The following is a 17,891-nucleotide window of genomic DNA, read 5'->3' as shown; positions in this document are numbered from 1 at the left end:
GACACATACAAATACCAATACAAAACCAAACACACACAAATACCTTCTCCTCCAACAGAACTCCCACTCAAACCCCCCTGTTTACAGCTCTGTTTGCTAGCTCCTGTGCCGCTGCAGCTGTCTGTGCCGCTGCCTGACTCTCTGCTACCTTTATAGGACCCCTAGTCAGTCAAGCCCCGCCCCCTAATCAGGGGTCAGCTTCTCTCCCAGCACAAAGCCCCTACACATACAGATACTACCAATACAAAACCAAACACACACAAATACCTTCTCCTCCAACAGTACTCCCACTCAAACTCCCCTGTTTACAGCTCTGTTTGCTAGCTCCTGTGCCGCTGCCTGACTGGCTGCTACCTTTATAGGACCCCTAGTCAGGAAAGCCCCGCCCCTAATCAGGGCTCAGCTTCTCTCCCAGCACAAAGCCCCTACACATACAGATACTAACAATACAAAACCAAACACACAAAAGTACCTTCTCCTCCAAAAGAACTCCCACTCAAACTCCCCTGTTTACAGCTCCGTTTGCTAGCTCCTGTGCTGCTGCAGCTGTCTGTGCCGCTGCCTGACTGGCTGCAACCTTTATAGGACCCCTAGTCAGGGAAGCCCTGCCCCCTAATCAGGGCTCAGCTTCTCTCCCAGCACAAAGCCCCTACACATACAGATACTACCAATACAAAACCAAACACACACAAATACCTTCTCCTCCAACAGAACTCCCACTCAAACTCCCCTGTTTACAGCTCTGTTTGCTAGCTCCTGTGCCGCTGCAGCTGTCTGTGCCGCTGCCTGACTGGCTGCTACCTTTATAGGACCCCTAGTCAGTCAAGCCCCGCCCCCTAATCAGGGGTCAGCTTCTCTCCCAGCACAAAGCCCCTACACATACAGATACTACCAATACAAAACCAAACACACACAAATAACTTCTCCTCCAACAGAACTCCCACTCAAACTCCCCTGTTTACAGCTCTGTTTGCTAGCTCCTGTGCCGCTGCAGCTGTCTGTGCCGCTGCGTGACTGGCTGCTACCTTTATAGGACCCCTAGTCAGTGAAGCCCCGCCCCCTAATCAGAGCTCAGATACTCTCCCAGCACAAAGCCCCTACACATACAGATACTAACAATACAAAACCAATGACACACAAATACCTTCTCCTCCCACTCAAACTCCCGTTTACAGCTCTGTTTGCTAGCTCCTGTGCCGCTGCAGCTGTCTGTGCCGCTGCCTGACTGGCTGCTACCTTTATAGGACCCCTAGTCAGTCAAGCCCCGCCCCCTAATCAGGGGTCAGCTTCTCTCCCAGCACAAAGCCCCTACACATACAGATACTACCAATACAAAACCAAACACACACAAATACCTTCTCCTCCAACAGTACTCCCACTCAAACTCCCCTGTTTACAGCTCTGTTTGATAGCTCCTGTGCCGCTGCCTGACTGGCTGCAACCTTATAGGACCCCTAGTCAGGGAAGCCCCGCGCACTAATCAGGGCTCAGCTTCTTTCCCAGCACAAAGCCCCTCCAAGCCTCTACACATACAGATACTACCAATACAAAACCAAACACACACAAATACCTTCTCCTCCAACAGAACTCCCACTCAAACTCCCCTGTTTACATCTCTGTGTGCTAGCTCCTGTGCCGCTGCCTGACTGGCTGCTACCTTTATAGGACCCCTAGTCAGGGAAGCCCCGCCCACTAATCAGGGCTCAGCTTCTGTCCCAGCACAAAGCCCCTACACATAGAGATACTAACAATACAAAACCAAACACACACAAATACCTTCTCCTCCAAAAGAATTCCCACTCAAACTCCCCTGTTTACAGCTCTGTTTGCTAGCTCCTGTGCTGCTGCAGCTGTCTGTGCCGCTACCTGACTGGCTGCTACCTTTATAGGACCCCTAGTCAGTGAAGCCCCGCCCCCCAATCAGGGGTCAGCTTCTGTCTCAGCACAAAGCCCCTACACACACAGATACTACCAATACAAAACCAAGCACACACAAATACCTTCTACTCCGACAGTACTCCCACTCAAACTCCCCTGTTTACAGCTCTGTTTGATAGCTCCTGTGCCGCTGCCTGACTGGCTGCAACCTTTATAGGACCCCTAGTCAGGGAAGCCCCGCCCCCTAATCAGGGCTCAGCTTCTCTCCCAGCACAAAGCCCCGACACATACAAATACCACCAATACAAAACCAAACACACACAAATACCTTCTCCTCCAACAGAACTCCCACTCAAACTCCCCTGTTTACAGCTCTGTTTGCTAGCTCCTGTGCCGCTGCAGCTCTCTGTGCCGCTGCCTGACTGGCTGCGACCTTTATAGGACCCCTAGTCAGTCAAGCCCCGCCCCCTAATCAGGGCTCAGCTTCTGTCCCAGCACAAAGCCCCTACACATACAGATACTACCAATACAAAACCAAACACACACAAATACCTTCTACTCCAACAGTACTCCCACTCAAACTCCCCTGTTTACAGCTCTGTTTGATAGCTCCTGTGCCGCTGCAGCTGTCTGTGCCGCTGCCTGACTGGCTGATACCTTTATAGGACCCCTAGTCAGTGAAGCCCCGCCCCCTAATCAGGGCTCAGCTTCTCACCCAGCACAAAGCCCCGACACATACAAATAATACCAATACAAAGCCAAACACACACAAATACCTTCTCCTCCAACAGAACTCCCACTCAAACTCCCCTGTTTACAGCTCTGTTTGATAGCTCCTGTGCCGCTGCAGCTGTCTGTACCACTGCCTGATTGGCTGCTACGTTTATAGGACCCCTAGTCAGGGAAGCCCCGCCCCCTAATCAGGGCTCAGCTTCTCTCCCAGCACAAAGCCCCTACATTTACAGATACTAACAATACAAAACCAAACACACACAAATACCTTCTCCTCCCACTCGAACTCTCCGTTTACAGCTCTGTTTGCTAGCTCCTGTGCCGCTGCCTGACTGGCTGCTACCTTTATAGGACCCCTAGTCAGGAAAGCCCCGCCCCCTAATCAGGGCGCAGCTTCTGTCCCAGCACAAAGCCCCTACACATACAGATACTAACAATACAAAACCAAACACACACAAATACCTTCTCCTCCAACAGAACTCTCACTCCAACTCCCCTGTTTAGAGCTCTGTTTGCTAGCTCCTGTGCCGCTGCAGCTGTCTGTGCCGCTGCCTGACTGGCTGATACCTTTCTAGGACCCCTAGTAAGTGAAGCCCCGCCCCCTAATCACGGCTCAGCTTCTCTCCCAGCACAAAGCCCCTTCACATACAGATACTAACAATACAAAACCAAACACACACAAATACCTTCTCCTCCAAAAGAACTCCCACTCAAACTCCCCTGTTTACAGCTCTGTTTGCTAGCTCCTGTGCTGCTGCAGCTGTCTGTGCCACTACCTGACTGGCTGCTACGTTTATAGGACCCCTAGTCAGGGAAGCCCCACCCACTAATCAGGGCTCAGCTTCTCACCCAGCACAAAGCCCCGACACATACAAATACCAATACAAAACCAAACACACACAAATACCTTCTAATCCAACAGAACTCCAACTCAAACCCCCCTGTTTACAGCTCTGTTTGCTAGCTCCTGTGCTGCTGCAGCTGTCTGTGCCACTACCTGACTGGCTGCTACCTTTATAGGACCCCTAGTCAGGGAAGCCCCGCCCCCTAATCAGGGCTCAGCTTCTCTCCCAGCACAAAGCCCCTACACATACAGATACTAACAATACAAAACCAAACACACACAAATACCTTCTCCTCCAAAAGAACTCCCACTCAAACTCCCCTGTTTACATCTCTGTGTGCTAGCTCCTGTGCCGCTGTCTGACTGGCTGCTACCTTTATAGGACCCCTAGTCAGGGAAGCCCCGCCCACTAATCAGGGCTCAGCTTCTGTCCCAGCACAAAGCCCCTACACATAGAGATACTACCAATACAAAACCAAACACACACAAATACCTTCTACTCCGACAGTACTCCCACTCAAACTCCCCTGTTTACAACTCTGTTTGATAGCTCCTGTGCCGCTGCCTGACTGGCTGCAACCTTTATAGGACCCCTAGTCAGGGAAGCCCCGCCCCCTAATCAGGGCTCAGCTTCTCACCCAGCACAAAGCCCCGACACATACAAATACCAATACAAAACCAAACACACACAAATACCTTCTCCTCCAACAGAACTCCCACTCAAACCCCCCTGTTTACAGCTCTGTTTGCTAGCTCCTGTGCCGCTGCAGCTGTCTGTGCCGCTGCCTGACTCTCTGCTACCTTTATAGGACCCCTAGTCAGTCAAGCCCCGCCCCCTAATCAGGGGTCAGCTTCTCTCCCAGCACAAAGCCCCTACACATACAGATACTACCAATACAAAACCAAACACACACAAATACCTTCTCCTCCAACAGTACTCCCACTCAAACTCCCCTGTTTACAGCTCTGTTTGCTAGCTCCTGTGCCGCTGCCTGACTGGCTGCTACCTTTATAGGACCCCTAGTCAGGAAAGCCCCGCCCCTAATCAGGGCTCAGCTTCTCTCCCAGCACAAAGCCCCTACACATACAGATACTAACAATACAAAACCAAACACACACAAGTACCTTCTCCTCCAAAAGAACTCCCACTCAAACTCCCCTGTTTACAGCTCCGTTTGCTAGCTCCTGTGCTGCTGCAGCTGTCTGTGCCGCTGCCTGACTGGCTGCAACCTTTATAGGACCCCTAGTCAGGGAAGCCCTGCCCCCTAATCAGGGCTCAGCTTCTCTCCCAGCACAAAGCCCCTACACATACAGATACTACCAATACAAAACCAAACACACACAAATACCTTCTCCTCCAACAGAACTCCGACTCAAACTCCCCTGTTTACAGCTCTGTTTGCTAGCTCCTGTGCCGCTGCAGCTGTCTGTGCCGCTGCCTGACTGGCTGCTACCTTTATAGGACCCCTAGTCAGTCAAGCCCCGCCCCCTAATCAGGGCTCAGCTTCTCTCCCAGCACAAAGCCCCTACACATACAGATACTAAGAATACAAAACCAAACACACACAAATACCTTCTCCTCCAACAGAACTCCCACTCAAACTCCCCTGTTTACAGCTCTGTTTGCTAGCTCCTGTGCCGCTGCAGCTCTCTGTGCCGCTGCCTGACTGGCTGCGACCTTTATAGGACCCCTAGTCAGTCAAGCCCCGCCCCCTAATCAGGGCTCAGCTTCTGTCCCAGCACAAAGCCCCTACACATACAGATACTACCAATACAAAACCAAACACACACAAATACCTTCTACTCCAACAGTACTCCCACTCAAACTCCCCTGTTTACAGCTCTGTTTGATAGCTCCTGTGCCGCTGCAGCTGTCTGTGCCGCTGCCTGACTGGCTGATACCTTTATAGGACCCCTAGTCAGTGAAGCCCCGCCCCCTAATCAGGGCTCAGCTTCTCACCCAGCACAAAGCCCCGACACATACAAATAATACCAATACAAAGCCAAACACACACAAATACCTTCTCCTCCAACAGAACTCCCACTCAAACTCCCCTGTTTACAGCTCTGTTTGATAGCTCCTGTGCCGCTGCAGCTGTCTGTACCACTGCCTGATTGGCTGCTACGTTTATAGGACCCCTAGTCAGGGAAGCCCCGCCCCCTAATCAGGGCTCAGCTTCTCTCCCAGCACAAAGCCCCTACATTTACAGATACTAACAATACAAAACCAAACACACACAAATACCTTCTCCTCCCACTCGAACTCTCCATTTACAGCTCTGTTTGCTAGCTCCTGTGCCGCTGCCTGACTGGCTGCTACCTTTATAGGACCCCTAGTCAGGAAAGCCCCGCCCCCTAATCAGGGCGCAGCTTCTGTCCCAGCACAAAGCCCCTACACATACAGATACTAACAATACAAAACCAAACACACACAAATACCTTCTCCTCCAACAGAACTCTCACTCCAACTCCCCTGTTTAGAGCTCTGTTTGCTAGCTCCTGTGCCGCTGCAGCTGTCTGTGCCGCTGCCTGACTGGCTGATACCTTTCTAGGACCCCTAGTAAGTGAAGCCCCGCCCCCTAATCACGGCTCAGCTTCTCTCCCAGCACAAAGCCCCTTCACATACAGATACTAACAATACAAAACCAAACACACACAAATACCTTCTCCTCCAAAAGAACTCCCACTCAAACTCCCCTGTTTACAGCTCTGTTTGCTAGCTCCTGTGCTGCTGCAGCTGTCTGTGCCACTACCTGACTGGCTGCTACGTTTATAGGACCCCTAGTCAGGGAAGCCCCACCCACTAATCAGGGCTCAGCTTCTCACCCAGCACAAAGCCCCGACACATACAAATACCAATACAAAACCAAACACACACAAATACCTTCTAATCCAACAGATTAGATTAGTTGAACTCCAACTCAAACCCCCCTGTTTACAGCTCTGTTTGCTAGCTCCTGTGCCGCTGCAGCTGTCTGTGCCGCTGCCTGACTGGCTGCTACCTTTATAGGACCCCTAGTCAGTGAAGCCCCGCCCCCTAATCAGGGCTCAGCTACTCTCCCAGCACAAAGCCCCTACACATACAGATACTAACAATACAAAACCAAACACACACAAATACCTTCTCCTCCAAAACAACTCCCACTCAAACTCCCCTGTTTACATCTCTGTGTGCTAGCTCCTGTGCCGCTGTCTGACTGGCTGCTACCTTTATAGGACCCCTAGTCAGGGAAGCCCCGCCCACTAATCAGGGCTCAGCTTCTGTCCCAGCACAAAGCCCCTACACATAGAGATACTACCAATACAAAACCAAACACACACAAATACCTTCTACTCCGACAGTACTCCCACTCAAACTCCCCTGTTTACAGCTCTGTTTGATAGCTCCTGTGCCGCTGCCTGACTGGCTGCAACCTTTATAGGACCCCTAGTCAGGGAAGCCCCGCCCCCTAATCAGGGCTCAGCTTCTCACCCAGCACAAAGCCCCGACACATACAAATACCAATACAAAACCAAACACACACAAATACCTTCTCCTCCAACAGAACTCCCACTCAAACCCCACTGTTTACAGCTCTGTTTGCTAGCTCCTGTGCCGCTGCAGCTGTCTGTGCCGCTGCCTGACTCTCTGCTACCTTTATAGGACCCCTAGTCAGTCAAGCCCCGCCCCCTAATCAGGGGTCAGCTTCTCTCCCAGCACAAAGCCCCTACACATACAGATACTACCAATACAAAACCAAACACACACAAATACCTTCTCCTCCAACAGTACTCCCACTCAAACTCCCCTGTTTACAGCTCTGTTTGCTAGCTCCTGTGCCGCTGCCTGACTGGCTGCTACCTTTATAGGACCCCTAGTCAGGAAAGCCCCGCCCCTAATCAGGGCTCAGCTTCTCTCCCAGCACAAAGCCCCTACACATACAGATACTAACAATACAAAACCAAACACACACAAGTACCTTCTCCTCCAAAAGAACTCCCACTCAAACTCCCCTGTTTACAGCTCCGTTTGCTAGCTCCTGTGCTGCTGCAGCTGTCTGTGCCGCTGCCTGACTGGCTGCAACCTTTATAGGACCCCTAGTCAGGGAAGCCCTGCCCCCTAATCAGGGCTCAGCTTCTCTCCCAGCACAAAGCCCCTACACATACAGATACTACCAATACAAAACCAAACACACACAAATACCTTCTCCTCCAACAGAACTCCCACTCAAACTCCCCTGTTTACAGCTCTGTTTGCTAGCTCCTGTGCCGCTGCAGCTGTCTGTGCCGCTGCCTGACTGGCTGCGACCTTTATAGGACCCCTAGTCAGTCAAGCCCCGCCCCCTAATCAGGGCTCAGCTTCTGTCCCAGCACAAAGCCCCTACACATACAGATACTACCAATACAAAACCAAACACACACAAATACCTTCTACTCCAACAGTACTCCCACTCAAACTCCCCTGTTTACAGCTCTGTTTGATAGCTCCTGTGCCGCTGCAGCTGTCTGTGCCGCTGCCTGACTGGCTGATACCTTTATAGGACCCCTAGTCAGTGAAGCCCCGCCCCCTAATCAGGGCTCAGCTTCTCACCCAGCACAAAGCCCCGACACATACAAATAATACCAATACAAAGCCAAACACACACAAATACCTTCTCCTCCAACAGAACTCCCACTCAAACTCCCCTGTTTACAGCTCTGTTTGATAGCTCCTGTGCCGCTGCAGCTGTCTGTACCACTGCCTGATTGGCTGCTACGTTTATAGGACCCCTAGTCAGGGAAGCCCCGCCCCCTAATCAGGGCTCAGCTTCTCTCCCAGCACAAAGCCCCTACATTTACAGATACTAACAATACAAAACCAAACACACACAAATACCTTCTCCTCCCACTCGAACTCTCCGTTTACAGCTCTGTTTGCTAGCTCCTGTGCCGCTGCCTGACTGGCTGCTACCTTTATAGGACCCCTAGTCAGGAAAGCCCCGCCCCCTAATCAGGGCGCAGCTTCTGTCCCAGCACAAAGCCCCTACACATACAGATACTAACAATACAAAACCAAACACACACAAATACCTTCTCCTCCAACAGAACTCTCACTCCAACTCCCCTGTTTAGAGCTCTGTTTGCTAGCTCCTGTGCCGCTGCAGCTGTCTGTGCCGCTGCCTGACTGGCTGATACCTTTCTAGGACCCCTAGTAAGTGAAGCCCCGCCCCCTAATCACGGCTCAGCTTCTCTCCCAGCACAAAGCCCCTTCACATACAGATACTAACAATACAAAACCAAACACACACAAATACCTTCTCCTCCAAAAGAACTCCCACTCAAACTCCCCTGTTTACAGCTCTGTTTGCTAGCTCCTGTGCTGCTGCAGCTGTCTGTGCCACTACCTGACTGGCTGCTACGTTTATAGGACCCCTAGTCAGGGAAGCCCCACCCACTAATCAGGGCTCAGCTTCTCACCCAGCACAAAGCCCCGACACATACAAATACCAATACAAAACCAAACACACACAAATACCTTCTAATCCAACAGAACTCCAACTCAAACCCCCCTGTTTACAGCTCTGTTTGCTAGCTCCTGTGCCGCTGCAGCTGTCTGTGCCACTACCTGACTGGCTGCTACCTTTATAGGACCCCTAGTCAGGGAAGCCCCGCCCCCTAATCAGGGCTCAGCTTCTCTCCCAGCACAAAGCCCCTACACATACAGATACTAACAATACAAAACCAAACACACACAAATACCTTCTCTTCCAAAAGAACTCCCACTCAAACTCCCCTGTTTACATCTCTGTGTGCTAGCTCCTGTGCCGCTGCCTGACTGGCTGCTACCTTTATAGGACCCCTAGTCAGGAAAGCCCCGCCCCCTAATCAGGGCGCAGCTTCTGTCCCAGCACAAAGCCCCTACACATACAGATACTAACAATACAAAACCAAACACACACAAATACCTTCTCCTCCAACAGAACTCTCACTCCAACTCCCCTGTTTAGAGCTCTGTTTGCTAGCTCCTGTGCCGCTGCAGCTGTCTGTGCCGCTGCCTGACTGGCTGATACCTTTCTAGGACCCCTAGTAAGTGAAGCCCCGCCCCCTAATCACGGCTCAGCTTCTCTCCCAGCACAAAGCCCCTTCACATACAGATACTAACAATACAAAACCAAACACACACAAATACCTTCTCCTCCAAAAGAACTCCCACTCAAACTCCCCTGTTTACAGCTCTGTTTGCTAGCTCCTGTGCTGCTGCAGCTGTCTGTGCCACTACCTGACTGGCTGCTACGTTTATAGGACCCCTAGTCAGGGAAGCCCCACCCACTAATCAGGGCTCAGCTTCTCACCCAGCACAAAGCCCCGACACATACAAATACCAATACAAAACCAAACACACACAAATACCTTCTAATCCAACAGAACTCCAACTCAAACCCCCCTGTTTACAGCTCTGTTTGCTAGCTCCTGTGCCGCTGCAGCTGTCTGTGCCGCTGCCTGACTGGCTGCTACCTTTATAGGACCCCTAGTCAGTGAAGCCCCGCCCCCTAATCAGGGCTCAGCTACTCTCCCAGCACAAAGCCCCTACACATACAGATACTAACAATACAAAAACAAACACACACAAATACCTTCTCCTCCAAAAGAACTCCCACTCAAACTCCCCTGTTTACAGCTCTGTTTGCTAGCTCCTGTGCTGCTGCAGCTGTCTGTGCCACTACCTGACTGGCTGCTACCTTTATAGGACCCCTAGTCAGGGAAGCCCCGCCCCCTAATCAGGGCTCAGCTTCTCTCCCAGCACAAAGCCCCGACACATACAGATACTAACAATACAAAACCAAACACACACAAATACCTTCTCCTCCAAAAGAACTCCCACTCAAACTCCCCTGTTTACATCTCTGTGTGCTAGCTCCTGTGCCGCTGTCTGACTGGCTGCTACCTTTATAGGACCCCTAGTCAGGGAAGCCCCGCCCACTAATCAGGGCTCAGCTTCTGTCCCAGCACAAAGCCCCTACACATAGAGATACTACCAATACAAAACCAAACACACACAAATACCTTCTACTCCGACAGTACTCCCACTCAAACTCCCCTGTTTACAGCTCTGTTTGATAGCTCCTGTGCCGCTGCCTGACTGGCTGCAACCTTTATAGGACCCCTAGTCAGGGAAGCCCCGCCCCCTAATCAGGGCTCAGCTTCTCACCCAGCACAAAGCCCCGACACATACAAATACCAATACAAAACCAAACACACACAAATACCTTCTCCTCCAACAGAACTCCCACTCAAACCCCCCTGTTTACAGCTCTGTTTGCTAGCTCCTGTGCCGCTGCAGCTGTCTGTGCCGCTGCCTGACTCTCTGCTACCTTTATAGGACCCCTAGTCAGTCAAGCCCCGCCCCCTAATCAGGGGTCAGCTTCTCTCCCAGCACAAAGCCCCTACACATACAGATACTACCAATACAAAACCAAACACACACAAATACCTTCTCCTCCAACAGTACTCCCACTCAAACTCCCCTGTTTACAGCTCTGTTTGCTAGCTCCTGTGCCGCTGCCTGACTGGCTGCTACCTTTATAGGACCCCTAGTCAGGAAAGCCCCGCCCCTAATCAGGGCTCAGCTTCTCTCCCAGCACAAAGCCCCTACACATACAGATACTAACAATACAAAACCAAACACACACAAGTACCTTCTCCTCCAAAAGAACTCCCACTCAAACTCCCCTGTTTACAGCTCCGTTTGCTAGCTCCTGTGCTGCTGCAGCTGTCTGTGCCGCTGCCTGACTGGCTGCAACCTTTATAGGACCCCTAGTCAGGGAAGCCCTGCCCCCTAATCAGGGCTCAGCTTCTCTCCCAGCACAAAGCCCCTACACATACAGATACTACCAATACAAAACCAAACACACACAAATACCTTCTCCTCCAACAGAACTCCCACTCAAACTCCCCTGTTTACAGCTCTGTTTGCTAGCTCCTGTGCCGCTGCAGCTGTCTGTGCCGCTGCCTGACTGGCTGCTACCTTTATAGGACCCCTAGTCAGTCAAGCCCCGCCCCCTAATCAGGGGTCAGCTTCTCTCCCAGCACAAAGCCCCTACACATACAGATACTACCAATACAAAACCAAACACACACAAATAACTTCTCCTCCAACAGAACTCCCACTCAAACTCCCCTGTTTACAGCTCTGTTTGCTAGCTCCTGTGCCGCTGCAGCTGTCTGTGCCGCTGCCTGACTGGCTGCTACCTTTATAGGACCCCTAGTCAGTGAAGCCCCGCCCCCTAATCAGAGCTCAGATACTCTCCCAGCACAAAGCCCCTACACATACAGATACTAACAATACAAAACCAATGACACACAAATACCTTCTCCTCCCACTCAAACTCCCGTTTACAGCTCTGTTTGCTAGCTCCTGTGCCGCTGCAGCTGTCTGTGCCGCTGCCTGACTGGCTGCTACCTTTATAGGACCCCTAGTCAGTCAAGCCCCGCCCCCTAATCAGGGGTCAGCTTCTCTCCCAGCACAAAGCCCCTACACATACAGATACTACCAATACAAAACCAAACACACACAAATACCTTCTCCTCCAACAGTACTCCCACTCAAACTCCCCTGTTTACAGCTCTGTTTGATAGCTCCTGTGCCGCTGCCTGACTGGCTGCAACCTTATAGGACCCCTAGTCAGGGAAGCCCCGCGCACTAATCAGGGCTCAGCTTCTTTCCCAGCACAAAGCCCCTCCAAGCCTCTACACATACAGATACTACCAATACAAAACCAAACACACACAAATACCTTCTCCTCCAACAGAACTCCCACTCAAACTCCCCTGTTTACATCTCTGTGTGCTAGCTCCTGTGCCGCTGCCTGACTGGCTGCTACCTTTATAGGACCCCTAGTCAGGGAAGCCCCGCCCACTAATCAGGGCTCAGCTTCTGTCCCAGCACAAAGCCCCTACACATAGAGATACTAACAATACAAAACCAAACACACACAAATACCTTCTCCTCCAAAAGAATTCCCACTCAAACTCCCCTGTTTACAGCTCTGTTTGCTAGCTCCTGTGCTGCTGCAGCTGTCTGTGCCGCTACCTGACTGGCTGCTACCTTTATAGGACCCCTAGTCAGTGAAGCCCCGCCCCCCAATCAGGGGTCAGCTTCTGTCTCAGCACAAAGCCCCTACACACACAGATACTACCAATACAAAACCAAGCACACACAAATACCTTCTACTCCGACAGTACTCCCACTCAAACTCCCCTGTTTACAGCTCTGTTTGATAGCTCCTGTGCCGCTGCCTGACTGGCTGCAACCTTTATAGGACCCCTAGTCAGGGAAGCCCCGCCCCCTAATCAGGGCTCAGCTTCTCTCCCAGCACAAAGCCCCGACACATACAAATACCACCAATACAAAACCAAACACACACAAATACCTTCTCCTCCAACAGAACTCCCACTCAAACTCCCCTGTTTACAGCTCTGTTTGCTAGCTCCTGTGCCGCTGCAGCTCTCTGTGCCGCTGCCTGACTGGCTGCGACCTTTATAGGACCCCTAGTCAGTCAAGCCCCGCCCCCTAATCAGGGCTCAGCTTCTGTCCCAGCACAAAGCCCCTACACATACAGATACTACCAATACAAAACCAAACACACACAAATACCTTCTACTCCAACAGTACTCCCACTCAAACTCCCCTGTTTACAGCTCTGTTTGATAGCTCCTGTGCCGCTGCAGCTGTCTGTGCCGCTGCCTGACTGGCTGATACCTTTATAGGACCCCTAGTCAGTGAAGCCCCGCCCCCTAATCAGGGCTCAGCTTCTCACCCAGCACAAAGCCCCGACACATACAAATAATACCAATACAAAGCCAAACACACACAAATACCTTCTCCTCCAACAGAACTCCCACTCAAACTCCCCTGTTTACAGCTCTGTTTGATAGCTCCTGTGCCGCTGCAGCTGTCTGTACCACTGCCTGATTGGCTGCTACGTTTATAGGACCCCTAGTCAGGGAAGCCCCGCCCCCTAATCAGGGCTCAGCTTCTCTCCCAGCACAAAGCCCCTACATTTACAGATACTAACAATACAAAACCAAACACACACAAATACCTTCTCCTCCCACTCGAACTCTCCGTTTACAGCTCTGTTTGCTAGCTCCTGTGCCGCTGCCTGACTGGCTGCTACCTTTATAGGACCCCTAGTCAGGAAAGCCCCGCCCCCTAATCAGGGCGCAGCTTCTGTCCCAGCACAAAGCCCCTACACATACAGATACTAACAATACAAAACCAAACACACACAAATACCTTCTCCTCCAACAGAACTCTCACTCCAACTCCCCTGTTTAGAGCTCTGTTTGCTAGCTCCTGTGCCGCTGCAGCTGTCTGTGCCGCTGCCTGACTGGCTGATACCTTTCTAGGACCCCTAGTAAGTGAAGCCCCGCCCCCTAATCACGGCTCAGCTTCTCTCCCAGCACAAAGCCCCTTCACATACAGATACTAACAATACAAAACCAAACACACACAAATACCTTCTCCTCCAAAAGAACTCCCACTCAAACTCCCCTGTTTACAGCTCTGTTTGCTAGCTCCTGTGCTGCTGCAGCTGTCTGTGCCACTACCTGACTGGCTGCTACGTTTATAGGACCCCTAGTCAGGGAAGCCCCACCCACTAATCAGGGCTCAGCTTCTCACCCAGCACAAAGCCCCGACACATACAAATACCAATACAAAACCAAACACACACAAATACCTTCTAATCCAACAGAACTCCAACTCAAACCCCCCTGTTTACAGCTCTGTTTGCTAGCTCCTGTGCTGCTGCAGCTGTCTGTGCCACTACCTGACTGGCTGCTACCTTTATAGGACCCCTAGTCAGGGAAGCCCCGCCCCCTAATCAGGGCTCAGCTTCTCTCCCAGCACAAAGCCCCTACACATACAGATACTAACAATACAAAACCAAACACACACAAATACCTTCTCCTCCAAAAGAACTCCCACTCAAACTCCCCTGTTTACATCTCTGTGTGCTAGCTCCTGTGCCGCTGTCTGACTGGCTGCTACCTTTATAGGACCCCTAGTCAGGGAAGCCCCGCCCACTAATCAGGGCTCAGCTTCTGTCCCAGCACAAAGCCCCTACACATAGAGATACTACCAATACAAAACCAAACACACACAAATACCTTCTACTCCGACAGTACTCCCACTCAAACTCCCCTGTTTACAACTCTGTTTGATAGCTCCTGTGCCGCTGCCTGACTGGCTGCAACCTTTATAGGACCCCTAGTCAGGGAAGCCCCGCCCCCTAATCAGGGCTCAGCTTCTCACCCAGCACAAAGCCCCGACACATACAAATACCAATACAAAACCAAACACACACAAATACCTTCTCCTCCAACAGAACTCCCACTCAAACCCCCCTGTTTACAGCTCTGTTTGCTAGCTCCTGTGCCGCTGCAGCTGTCTGTGCCGCTGCCTGACTCTCTGCTACCTTTATAGGACCCCTAGTCAGTCAAGCCCCGCCCCCTAATCAGGGGTCAGCTTCTCTCCCAGCACAAAGCCCCTACACATACAGATACTACCAATACAAAACCAAACACACACAAATACCTTCTCCTCCAACAGTACTCCCACTCAAACTCCCCTGTTTACAGCTCTGTTTGCTAGCTCCTGTGCCGCTGCCTGACTGGCTGCTACCTTTATAGGACCCCTAGTCAGGAAAGCCCCGCCCCTAATCAGGGCTCAGCTTCTCTCCCAGCACAAAGCCCCTACACATACAGATACTAACAATACAAAACCAAACACACACAAGTACCTTCTCCTCCAAAAGAACTCCCACTCAAACTCCCCTGTTTACAGCTCCGTTTGCTAGCTCCTGTGCTGCTGCAGCTGTCTGTGCCGCTGCCTGACTGGCTGCAACCTTTATAGGACCCCTAGTCAGGGAAGCCCTGCCCCCTAATCAGGGCTCAGCTTCTCTCCCAGCACAAAGCCCCTACACATACAGATACTACCAATACAAAACCAAACACACACAAATACCTTCTCCTCCAACAGAACTCCGACTCAAACTCCCCTGTTTACAGCTCTGTTTGCTAGCTCCTGTGCCGCTGCAGCTGTCTGTGCCGCTGCCTGACTGGCTGCTACCTTTATAGGACCCCTAGTCAGTCAAGCCCCGCCCCCTAATCAGGGCTCAGCTTCTCTCCCAGCACAAAGCCCCTACACATACAGATACTAAGAATACAAAACCAAACACACACAAATACCTTCTCCTCCAACAGAACTCCCACTCAAACTCCCCTGTTTACAGCTCTGTTTGCTAGCTCCTGTGCCGCTGCAGCTCTCTGTGCCGCTGCCTGACTGGCTGCGACCTTTATAGGACCCCTAGTCAGTCAAGCCCCGCCCCCTAATCAGGGCTCAGCTTCTGTCCCAGCACAAAGCCCCTACACATACAGATACTACCAATACAAAACCAAACACACACAAATACCTTCTACTCCAACAGAACTCCCACTCAAACTCCCCTGTTTACAGCTCTGTTTGATAGCTCCTGTGCCGCTGCAGCTGTCTGTGCCGCTGCCTGACTGGCTGATACCTTTATAGGACCCCTAGTCAGTGAAGCCCCGCCCCCTAATCAGGGCTCAGCTTCTCACCCAGCACAAAGCCCCGACACATACAAATAATACCAATACAAAGCCAAACACACACAAATACCTTCTCCTCCAACAGAACTCCCACTCAAACTCCCCTGTTTACAGCTCTGTTTGATAGCTCCTGTGCCGCTGCAGCTGTCTGTACCACTGCCTGATTGGCTGCTACGTTTATAGGACCCCTAGTCAGGGAAGCCCCGCCCCCTAATCAGGGCTCAGCTTCTCTCCCAGCACAAAGCCCCTACATTTACAGATACTAACAATACAAAACCAAACACACACAAATACCTTCTCCTCCCACTCGAACTCTCCGTTTACAGCTCTGTTTGCTAGCTCCTGTGCCGCTGCCTGACTGGCTGCTACCTTTATAGGACCCCTAGTCAGGAAAGCCCCGCCCCCTAATCAGGGCGCAGCTTCTGTCCCAGCACAAAGCCCCTACACATACAGATACTAACAATACAAAACCAAACACACACAAATACCTTCTCCTCCAACAGAACTCTCACTCCAACTCCCCTGTTTAGAGCTCTGTTTGCTAGCTCCTGTGCCGCTGCAGCTGTCTGTGCCGCTGCCTGACTGGCTGATACCTTTCTAGGACCCCTAGTAAGTGAAGCCCCGCCCCCTAATCACGGCTCAGCTTCTCTCCCAGCACAAAGCCCCTTCACATACAGATACTAACAATACAAAACCAAACACACACAAATACCTTCTCCTCCAAAAGAACTCCCACTCAAACTCCCCTGTTTACAGCTCTGTTTGCTAGCTCCTGTGCTGCTGCAGCTGTCTGTGCCACTACCTGACTGGCTGCTACGTTTATAGGACCCCTAGTCAGGGAAGCCCCACCCACTAATCAGGGCTCAGCTTCTCACCCAGCACAAAGCCCCGACACATACAAATACCAATACAAAACCAAACACACACAAATACCTTCTAATCCAACAGATTAGATTAGTTGAACTCCAACTCAAACCCCCCTGTTTACAGCTCTGTTTGCTAGCTCCTGTGCCGCTGCAGCTGTCTGTGCCGCTGCCTGACTGGCTGCTACCTTTATAGGACCCCTAGTCAGTGAAGCCCCGCCCCCTAATCAGGGCTCAGCTACTCTCCCAGCACAAAGCCCCTACACATACAGATACTAACAATACAAAACCAAACACACACAAATACCTTCTCCTCCAAAAGAACTCCCACTCAAACTCCCCTGTTTACATCTCTGTGTGCTAGCTCCTGTGCCGCTGTCTGACTGGCTGCTACCTTTATAGGACCCCTAGTCAGGGAAGCCCCGCCCACTAATCAGGGCTCAGCTTCTGTCCCAGCACAAAGCCCCTACACATAGAGATACTACCAATACAAAACCAAACACACACAAATACCTTCTACTCCGACAGTACTCCCACTCAAACTCCCCTGTTTACAGCTCTGTTTGATAGCTCCTGTGCCGCTGCAGCTGTCTGTGCCGCTGCCTGACTCTCTGCTACCTTTATAGGACCCCTAGTCAGTCAAGCCCCGCCCCCTAATCAGGGGTCAGCTTCTCTCCCAGCACAAAGCCCCTACACATACAGATACTACCAATACAAAACCAAACACACACAAATACCTTCTCCTCCAACAGTACTCCCACTCAAACTCCCCTGTTTACAGCTCTGTTTGCTAGCTCCTGTGCCGCTGCCTGACTGGCTGCTACCTTTATAGGACCCCTAGTCAGGAAAGCCCCGCCCCTAATCAGGGCTCAGCTTCTCTCCCAGCACAAAGCCCCTACACATACAGATACTAACAATACAAAACCAAACACACACAAGTACCTTCTCCTCCAAAAGAACTCCCACTCAAACTCCCCTGTTTACAG

The sequence above is a fragment of the Lepidochelys kempii genome, chromosome 22 (assembly GCF_965140285.1).
Source record: "Lepidochelys kempii isolate rLepKem1 chromosome 22, rLepKem1.hap1, whole genome shotgun sequence".
Taxonomy (NCBI): domain Eukaryota; kingdom Metazoa; phylum Chordata; order Testudines; family Cheloniidae; genus Lepidochelys; species Lepidochelys kempii.
Note: the sequence above shows the minus strand (reverse complement) of the source record.